The sequence below is a fragment of the Dermacentor andersoni genome, chromosome 3 (assembly GCF_023375885.2).
Source record: "Dermacentor andersoni chromosome 3, qqDerAnde1_hic_scaffold, whole genome shotgun sequence".
NCBI classification, from domain to species: Eukaryota; Metazoa; Arthropoda; class Arachnida; order Ixodida; family Ixodidae; genus Dermacentor; species Dermacentor andersoni.
In genome coordinates this window covers 96833123-96843278 of record NC_092816.1, presented here as the reverse complement: position 1 = coordinate 96843278, position 10156 = coordinate 96833123, and the positions used below count along the sequence as shown (strand labels likewise).

At 42.3% G+C, this 10156-nt stretch overlaps 1 long non-coding RNA gene across 1 annotated transcript; it reads right to left on the bottom strand.

Annotated features, from left to right (window-relative positions):
* Positions 1 to 4717: 4717 nt before the first annotated feature.
* LOC129387268 (uncharacterized) lies at positions 4718 to 4977 on the bottom strand. The gene is made up of 2 exons (XR_008614535.2): positions 4896 to 4977; positions 4718 to 4775 (listed from the first exon to the last, which is right to left on the bottom strand). It is a non-coding gene; the product is annotated as an uncharacterized lncRNA (long non-coding RNA).
* Between the last annotated feature and the right edge of the window lie 5179 nt (positions 4978 to 10156).

The window sequence follows — 10156 nt, the reverse complement described above, 5'->3', positions numbered from 1 at the left end:
GGGCCAGGACTTTCTTGCACCCACTGTTCTGACACAGATTGAACTCAAGGGACAGAAGCTGCGGGTGAAACATTGCCATGTTCCTTGTTAGGAAGTTACTTTTAGTACAGAACTTTTTGTCCTAACCACCTGAAAATTGCCAGGATTCATATGATTCTGAATGGGTCTGAAATAGCCCAAACGTGAACAATTAAACGTCCAGTATTTATAGACAAATAACATTTTTTTTACTTTGCATTAAGCCTCTTACGTTGTACTTTTGCTGAGGAAAGATACGCGATGCTTTTTACAACGACCAGCATTGATCCTCTTGTTTAGAACCATGACAGTACTGCTATAAACATTCGCAGAGACAAAGAAATATTATTTGCAGGACAATGTATTGCAATTTGGACGTTGTGCAACTTACACCTGTCCAGCCAATAGCATAAGTCTTAGGTTCTGAACTGATATTTTTTGCAAAAGTAGCCTGAAAGGCATGCGCGAAGCAACAACTAGGGCTGATAAGTATAAATGATAAACTATTGCTGATAACTATTGCCGTTTCGCCGATTTGCACAGTACCTATTTCGAGGATGTATCGGCCGCCAACATCAATAACTCCGATAATTTCAGAGCATTGTTGCGCAGGAAGTGCGACCTGCCGCTGACCTTTAGCAAGGGCAAAAAGACATCTACAATTTTCTAATGCTACGGACCAGTTTCTAACTCGTTCATCTCTTTTTAGCTGGTCATTCATTTTCATTTTATAAAAAAAACTCGGGGCACGAATATTCAGATATTTCTGTATAGTATTGCTGAATTGTTTGAGCAGAGAATATACATAGTTTAAGTTTATCAAAGAATGTAAGTGTGACAAAACAAAATTCAATAAGGTGTCCCTCAAGGGGCAAAAATCGTGGATCAGTTCGACAGGGGTGCATACACTGGTGTCATTGAGACCGCCATTTTTTTCTACAACCAACACGGTGAAAGCTGCCCTCTGTCTCATTCTGCTTAGATATATTCTAATTGTGAGGCTCAATAAAGTACAGAGGACTCTACCTTCACTTTCTGTCAATGATCTCTGCAGCACCTTGGCGAAGAATGAGCTAACTTTGACACATTTAGGAAGAGGAGCTCATAATTTTCGCGACTGAATGGCATATTTCTCGTTCATACCTCGTCATATTCAACACCTCTGCCTTCAGTTTTGAGTTTCAGCCTCCACGCGGCAATAAGACAGTCAGTGGAACTTGCCTATGTTTAATGTCGGGTATACAGTTGGACAAAACACACATATTGATATTGGATTCTTCAAACAGTAGTGAAAAATTGTAACCCAATATACAGACCGAAATTAATGTTGTAACCGAGGAGGATTCGTGGCGCGTTATAATAACGCCAGTAGAATAATGTATTGTGAATTTTAGCATTCACTAATTACAGTCTAGTGTTGTTTCCGATCAAACTAGCGGCCTTTGGAGGTCACGTCATTTCACCTGACAGTGTGGTGCTGTAAGTAGCGCACAATTTTCTAGGCCTCCTCCATTAAGTTTTCAACTGCCATTCTTACACATGAAAAGCATGAACTATAATACAAAAAAAACATTTGTGCCGTTTTGTCCTTAATTATATAATTGCTCGTACTACTCCTATGAAAAATTTAGCGCATTATACTATAAAATAATGCTACACACGTGGTTTAATGAGACGTCCATAGAATTCTACAGCATCATCGCCTCTAGAATGGATGTTCACACATTTCCGCTTTTACATCATGTTTTGTTATAAGTCAGGTGGTAAGCATGGTCTATTTCATGCTAACCAGGACCAATTATTTTTTCCACTAGTGCATTCTACACATACAGCGTTCAACAATGCCTATAACTCTGAAGCCTTGGAACAGGAGTCTTGCAGGGCTTATTTGGCACTGCCGACAGTATATTTGTGGTGTAATTATGGTTTTGATTTCAGGTAGCCGTCATATGTTTTCAGTTTTTCGCAATATAAAAGGGAAATGGTACATGTTTTTGCTTATTAGCATATAAAGATTTATCTCACGCCACTCTATTCCCTGGTTCCGCAGCTTCACGGTACTAGTTTTATTTGCAGATCAGCTCATAGCATTATGCTTGGAAGGTAGTGCATTATGTCCTCCTAAGTATTCCACTTTGAGTACCAGAAGAGCAGAAACAATGTTTTCGAAAGATAATGGTGCTCAACATCGTGATCTGCTTTTCTTTCTTCTGCTTCGAATAACTTGCAACACAAGCAAATGTTTTATTTTGGCAAAAACAAACAAAATTAAACATCTTGGTATTTTAGCAAATTATCTTTCAAGGGGTCTAGTAGAAAATACCTGTTGACCACAGAACATGGTTATTAGCGTACTTACAGGTTTCGGTGTTGTCTGGAACAAAAGATAGCATAGGGTCAAGACTAAGAAATTGCCCAAAATATGTAAATAATTTGACAAAATAACAGACACTTCATGACAGTCACGAACCCTTCCGATCATCACGAACGATCATCACGATATCACGAACCCTTCCCCTACCGGGAAATGGAGCTAGGCGAAGTTTGTCCTGCGTGCACCTGACCTTCGTCAAGGTAACCCACAAGTAACGCTGCCGTATTGCTTCGACATACCACTCCCTCAGTTTAGGATCTTCTCGTTCTTGTCGATAGCTGGCTCGGCGCGCCGACGGCGAGCGCTTTCATGGGCGAGTTCTCGCCATCGCTCATCGAACGCTACCACTTCCTCGGGGGAACGCACAACGTGTGACCGTCCCAACCGATTTCCGAGAGTCTACTGAGCGGCAACGAAGCCGGCGCAGCGCGCGCGGTACCCTTTCCTGTCCTTTCATTCCCCGGCAGAAGCCAAACGGATATGTTTGCTTTCAGCATCCTTGCTGATGACTCACGCTCCGGCGCCAGCGCATCTGTCAACTCATCAAACCGTCCTTTCCCGCAGCTGCTCTGCCCTGGGAGCACCTGGGTTTCAGCACCACCACTACAACGCTACTTGTCAGGCAACACAAGCTTCGCTTGAAAAGTATCTGTAATGAAGTAAAGAAGTTATACTATGCCACTTGTTTTCCTTGCGTTACCTATCTACACGCCAGGTGCGAGCGCCATACGCCTGAAACGTGACACGGCTTTTGACGTTACCCATCGCCGATTCCACGTCTTCATAAAAGCTTTCGACTTCCTGGTCATCATGACTGGATGTAGAGGCGTAGACCTGTACGACCTTCAATTTGTACCTCTTATTAAGTGTCACAACAAGACCTGCCACTGTCTCGTTAATGCTATAGAATTCCTGGATGTTACCAGCTATATCCTTATTAATCAGGAATCCGACTTCTAGTTCGCGTCTCTCCGCTAAGCCCCGGTAGCACAGGACGTGCCCGCTTTTTAGCACTGTATATACTTCTTTTGCCCTCCTAACCTCGCTGAGCCCTATTATATCCCATTTACTACCCTCTAATTCCTCCAATAACACTGCTAGACTCGCCTCACTAGATAACGTTCTAACGTTAAACGTTGCCAGGTCCAGATTCCAATGGCGGCCTAAAGCTTTACAATACATCCAATAGTTTGTTGATTTCACATGTTTTCTTTGCGTATATACGCACGAATAATAAGCAAACATACTACAACCTGCCATCCGCTACACAAGAAATGCTTTTTCAGTAAGTAAATTTTGTTGCAATGCACAATAATCCCATTATATAGTTGTTCGTTATTCATAGTAACGTTCTCGACATTGCCTTGAAAACAAAATGAGAAGCAGAAATAAAGAAATTTAGCCATGGTACGCAGTGACAGCACTTGTCACGATGACAAGATCAATCAGATGTTTTTTGGAAATCGGATATCGTCCAGCTCAGTCCCTGGTCTGTTTCACGTGAAATTAAATTGCGTGCTCTGGTTCCACGTTGAGATGCCTGAAACGAGGCTATATAGTAAATTATGGACAAAATGTTTCACATAACGTTATTTCGTACATTGTGTATGATCTGCGTATCTTTTATCTTTTCTTACGTACTGCTTCTCTGAAGAATGGTAGAAAGAAGGACGCCAACCACTGAAAGAATACAAGGCAAAGACGTTTCGACTCCCCTGACGGGACTCTTGTTCACAGTGGGCTTCCGTCAAAACTTCGGCTTCATTACTGCTTCTCTGTAACTAATTTGCTTTGTTTTGAAGTAGTCGCTGTCTTATTCGATCGATCTGCTTAGTTCTTTTTGAGAGGAGAGCAAAACGCCACTTTCTGTCTCGTTTCTTCATTGTTGGATGCGCACGCAACAAAATAATTGTCGCGTTTCCTTTCAGTGACAGCCAAAGCGCGCCTCCCTAGCATCCTTCGCCGCTAACGAGTGAACTTTACACCGTGCTTGCGCCGTATGTTCAAATATCGCCGCACCTTCTCCAACATGTTTCACTATATAACTTCTAACCTCCGAATAATTTCGGTATTCCTTTGCCAAGCCTTTGTAGTGATTGTTCGCCACATTATCACTGCAATTACTTTAACGGTTATGAGATCGTCAATTAAAGTTTATTATGGAGAGCATAAAGTGGGCGTTGCCGCAGAAGCTCCGCCAAGCTATGCGTGGCAATGTCCTTAGATGCAAAAATCTATAGCTTGCATAAGTTTTTACATACTTCGAGGACATTCGTTAGCATAAAATAATGAGTCATCGTGTGAATGTCATTCAAAGGAACTTACAGGTTTAGGACAGGGTCCAAATACTTCGTCCATAAAGACACTGTAGCTCTTTACGGAGCTGCAAAGATATGACATAGTGGCTAACTAGTTACCATGTGTAGTGAAGTTCACGAAACATTCAACATGACAAAAAATTGTAAAAAATACATTTCATGTCAAAAAGTTTACAAAGACTTACTCAATGTAGACGATGGTAGCTAAAAGTACCATCCACACCAGCTTAACTGAAGACATGCTCAGTTTCCTTAGATATGCCCGTAGTCTTAATAACTAGAATGTACGGCAAGTAACAGAGCTTTTATATGTGTGAGCAACCGTGGCACGGCTCAAAAGTGCCTCCAGTGCACTGACACAGAATAAATTTAAGCCCGTTGACGTATTAACGCCTGAAGGCTGTATGAGTTTTGCGCCAGCCCTGTGTTGGCCAACATCCCAACTACGTCAAATACGTAGCATCACTGCAAAAGGCTATGATTGAGTACTTTGAAGAGCATTAAACTGGTTTTTCTGAACAATTTACCATGTAGTCTACAGTGAAACAGAAAACATGAGTGGAGAAACTTTAGTTCCTTTGCCCAGAATACAGTCGCCCAGCGTTGCAGCAGCTGCCTTGTGGTTGGTGGCTCTAGAACTTTTCTACGTACTTGCGGATAACATTCACATAGCTTAAGGCGGCACTCGCAGCTAAAAGCGCCAGTAAAGTGAGAGCCGCACAGTATAGTGTTCCCTTTAACAAGAGACCGCACTGTCCTTGCGCAAACTCTCTCAATATAGCTAAATATTTAAAGCATACCCCTTCTTTTACTTCCAAAGCAGTGCCTGTGCTGCGCTCACATCTTTGTGTTGAGACACTTTAAATGTCATTTCTCTTATTGTGCCTCTGATATTTCGCGATGCCTCTTTTGGTTGATGACGAAGCGGAAAGACATCATCACTAGACACCAGATGGATTATTTCTATATTTCGTGTTCTCATGCTCTATGTAAGTGCGATATCGATGGTTCGATCCTCGGCATCGTAGCCCTGTTCCTATCTCAAATGACGAATAAAAAAACAATATTACACTGGTAATTAGCACACAACCTCCGCTGGCACAGCCTAATCCAGAACTCCTAAATATGGCGTCGCTCATAGATGTCCTGTTCCCCTAAGCCCCACGATTAACTATAATCAAGCGGCATTCCACACACTCTCTCGCTCGCTCTATCCTGTCTTCTCTGCAGATAATGTCAGATAGATAGCTCAATGACGGCCAAGAAACTGTTTGCTGCTTACTTTGCTCTCTTGGTAGTTGTGAAGCCCCTCTGGTGCAGCTAAATTACATCAGCATACAACAAATGGAATTTTGAAGGCGTCACCATCGGATCATATATGATTCATGAAGCCATAAATAAACCAAATTTCGCACCGATGCCAGCTGCCATGGAATGGGGGTTTTCATTGGGCAATAATAACAGGGTAAAGTACCAGTAATTACCTACGCCATCTACCTTCTTTCGTTTTTCGGAAGCGCGGTATCGAACCAAACGGACACTGAACCGAAAGCTAGAGCTGAGCCGTCATTTTAGGCTAAAATGGAACCATACCCGACCGCTATGTTCCCGACATCTTGAACTAAGCCTAAACCGGAACTTGCTAGAGTAACCAGTGGGAACCGCTTCGACGAACGGTTCAGAACGTGGACGTGGACCAAACAGATGAACAGATGAACGTGGAACGTGGACGCTCGCCAGAGCATGTCAGCGGGGCAACATTAGGCAAAGCCCTCCCGTGGTCGACATGAGATATTCAGGTAAAAGGAAAGGCTCAAATATAACCTCAACTCATTTCCTACCCTCATTATGTTATTCGTTATTGTACCGCTAGAGCGGTATTTAGGGTAAGAGAATAGACATAACGTTCGTGCTTGAGCGCATCTGCTGCCGCAGTGGGTCGTCCATGACTATAGCCAGGAAGTAGTAAAAATGCCTATGGCTTGGCGTGGCCTTCACTATTGTGTACTCATTTTGGATCGGAATACCCACCAGCATTACATGCGACAACTGTAGCTGCAAGGAAACAATCGCCCACCTTCTCTGTGAGTGTCCCCGCTTCTGTGCACCCAGGAAAGTACTTTCGAGAGTGCTAACTAGCCTTGAAAAACGCCCTTTGTCGAAGGAAAATGTTCTGGGACACTGGGCGAGACTGTCCTCAGCACAGAAGGCTTGCGGAGGACAGTCTTGCGGAGGACTGGTCTTAGAGACAGACTTTAAGCGGCGCCGTATTCTCCTTTTCTTTTTCAGTTTTATTTCTGCCCTTCCTCGTTTATTTTCTTTTTTAAGCATCTCTTTTCTATTATCTTTTGTTCCCTTACCCCCTTTTCCAACACAGGGTAGCCAGCCGGTCTGAGAATTGGCTAACCTCCCTATCTTTCTGTCTATTTCTCCTCCTCCGGCTCCTCCTCCTCCTCCTAGTAAGGATGAAAATGACACGACGACGATAGGATGATGGCGGCTCTGTGACGACCACACATTGGAGACAATCGTGTGATGACAATGGAATGCCGACCACGGATTGAAAACGATGACATGACAACGACGGCGTCTTGGTGTTGCATGTCACTTTCGCACCGCCATGGAATGCCTCGACTGGCATTATATTATACGGTGTTTGGTTGCACTATGCCAGGTACAGGCCATTCGTCGAAGACTGTAGCCAGGAGTCAAAAGGGATGACAATGGTATGGCGACGACGACGACATGGTGATGTCATTACTTTCAGCAGGACCCATGTATTCTGCAAAAGTTATTCGGCAAGGCAGCACCGAGCAGCAGCAGGTGAGGGGATGTCGAAGGAAACGGCAACGAATCCATTTATCGAAAGACAGATCGGCCACTGCGGTGTACTTAGTTTTGCGTCTACTGAATCTTAATGGGCAATGTTTCTGACGCTTTCTATGACCCCCAACAACATTGTAGCTTATTTAGATACTATTTGGGCACGCAGGCCGCAGCAGCTGCGTTGACGCATTTATGGAAAGACAGATTGGCCACGGTGGTGCAGTAGCTGGGCTTGTTTCTTGTGGGCTTGTTTCTTAGCTAAATCCGACTGTCTTGACACGACATCATAAGCTCTATCGAGAGCAACTTGAGGATTGTTTCTTTCTGCTAGCCTTGTTTTAAGGTAATTTAATTGGTGGATATAATCGTTGTCTTCGCTGCAGGACCTTGTTATTCGTTTTCGCTTGTCCGACAAAAATACCTTGCTTACAGTGTCGCGCGTGATGATTGGTGCAGTCCAAATATTGCTGGCTACCCGTAGACGACCGGTAAAACGTCGGTCTCAGTTTTCCGTTTTCAATGTAGACCGTCGTGTCGAGGAAGTTTATTTGGCCTGGAGATTGGTGAGCAGTAAATCTTACACTCGGGTGAAAGTGATTGAAATGGCACATTGAGTTGGTTGACGCCCTCGTGCCGTGTTCCCATATTATAAATATGTCGTCAATGTAACAAAGATAGGTGTGGGGTTCTAAAGGCTAGGATTTCAACAAGTCTGCTTCAAACAGACTTCTTGAAATCTAGTGGTAGCAGTATTGTATAGCAATTCTATTGGCTGTAATAGAACATGACATATATAAGTAACATTAAGAAGGCAAACAACCAACAGTAGTTCGTGCAAATGTTTGCTGTGCTGTTATGCAGTGTTAGCTACTGCTTTTCGGAAATTATCATAGTTGTTAATGAAAACAAGATCAGAGGGAACTTCATTCCGATCTTTCGACGTACGTGGTAAAAATGAATGTAAAAAATATGTCGCGTTACATGCACCATTTCTAACTTTATGCTTATGATCAGTACGGTGGGATAAGTCATATGGTCGCGACATGAATTTGAGATGCAAAATAGCATGGTGATACAGCTTATGAAAAAAATGAAAGGCAGGAAATTCTTTGAAGTGTTGCTAGCGGCTGGAGATTCGATTTCATTTAGGATATGCTTGCAACACAGTTGTAGTTCCAAAGAAAAAACGAGTTGCTCTCTTTTAGAATAGTTCAAGGGAATGTATGAGGTTTTTGTGAAAGGGGTCTCATATATCCGCAGCATATTTTAATTTTCGCCGTAGCAGGATTTTATAAAGTAGTAATTTTGAAGGACCTTATAAAGTAAATGTTTATGACGAACTTTGTCAAATGCTTTTGAAGAATCTAAAAAGATGCAGTCGGCAAGAGAAAAACGCTCAAGTATTTGGGGTAGATTGTTAGTAAATGCCAATAATTGTGATTCACATGAGAATAATTTTCAAAAGCCGTGTTGTGAAGTACAAAAAATTAATTAGTCTCAACAAAATTCGCTACGTTAGTAATATGTTCAAATATAAATAATATAATAAATAGTATGTTCTAGTAGTTTGCAGCAGGTACTGGTTAATCCTTTAGACATCGCCTAAAGATTATCGGGCGACAATCTTTAGGCGATGTCTTGCTGTCAGATTTATGCAACGGAATAATTTTGCTGTTTTCTATTCTGACAGAAGAGTAGACGTGTAGAGTGATTGTTGAAATATTTTAGTTAATATTATCAAACTATAAGGGCAGGTGTTTTTCAGAAATTTAGCGCTGATGTTATCAAAGCCGGGTGACGAATGTATCTTCAGTGCATCTATTACTCGAATAACTCCAAGAACTTCAACAGTGACGGGAGGCATACTTAAAAAGTTCTAGTCATTCATGACCGGTAGCTCAATATCAACAGTCCACGAGAAATTTTGAACAAATATATTATTCAGGAGAGTTCCGTATAGGTCTTACGGAACAGCGTTACCAGAGCAGTTGTTAAGAGCGATAGAATCATCGGAAAGCGGATGTATGACGCGCCAGATTTTTTTTACGTTATTTATTAGCATAGATGGTAATGTGGTTGATAATGTTTCTTTAGCTTATTTGAGTGCGGCTATGTAGGTGTTAGATGGTAACCTGTAGGCTTTCCAATGTAAGACAGCGGGTGATTGCTGGGTGGAACGATATTCATCTCTTTTAGTTGAATAGTCACTTTAAATGATTGCTGTACCAAGGCGCACGCAGGTTGCATGTTATAGTATGGGTTCGAATCTGTGTATTGATTAAGTGACTTAACTCTGCCGAAAACATATTCCAGTTTGACTGCACACTACAATTTTCAAAATCACTCAAGAACATTCATTGTAAGGTTCCTAACAGAGCAATACAAGACACGGACAAAAGGAAGGTAAGAATGACGACACGGAGCTGAGTCGGCGGCGCCACTTCATCTCCCGCAACATTACAAGTCGGGCGGTTGTCGCCCCAATTTTTAAAAAAAACACTAATGTCATTTATAAACACACTAGCCAATTGACAAGAGAAATCGCTGAGGCTTACAATATAAAGATAAAAGAAAAGCATGTATAAGCGAACCGTCTCTCGTCCTTCATGACAAGGAACTC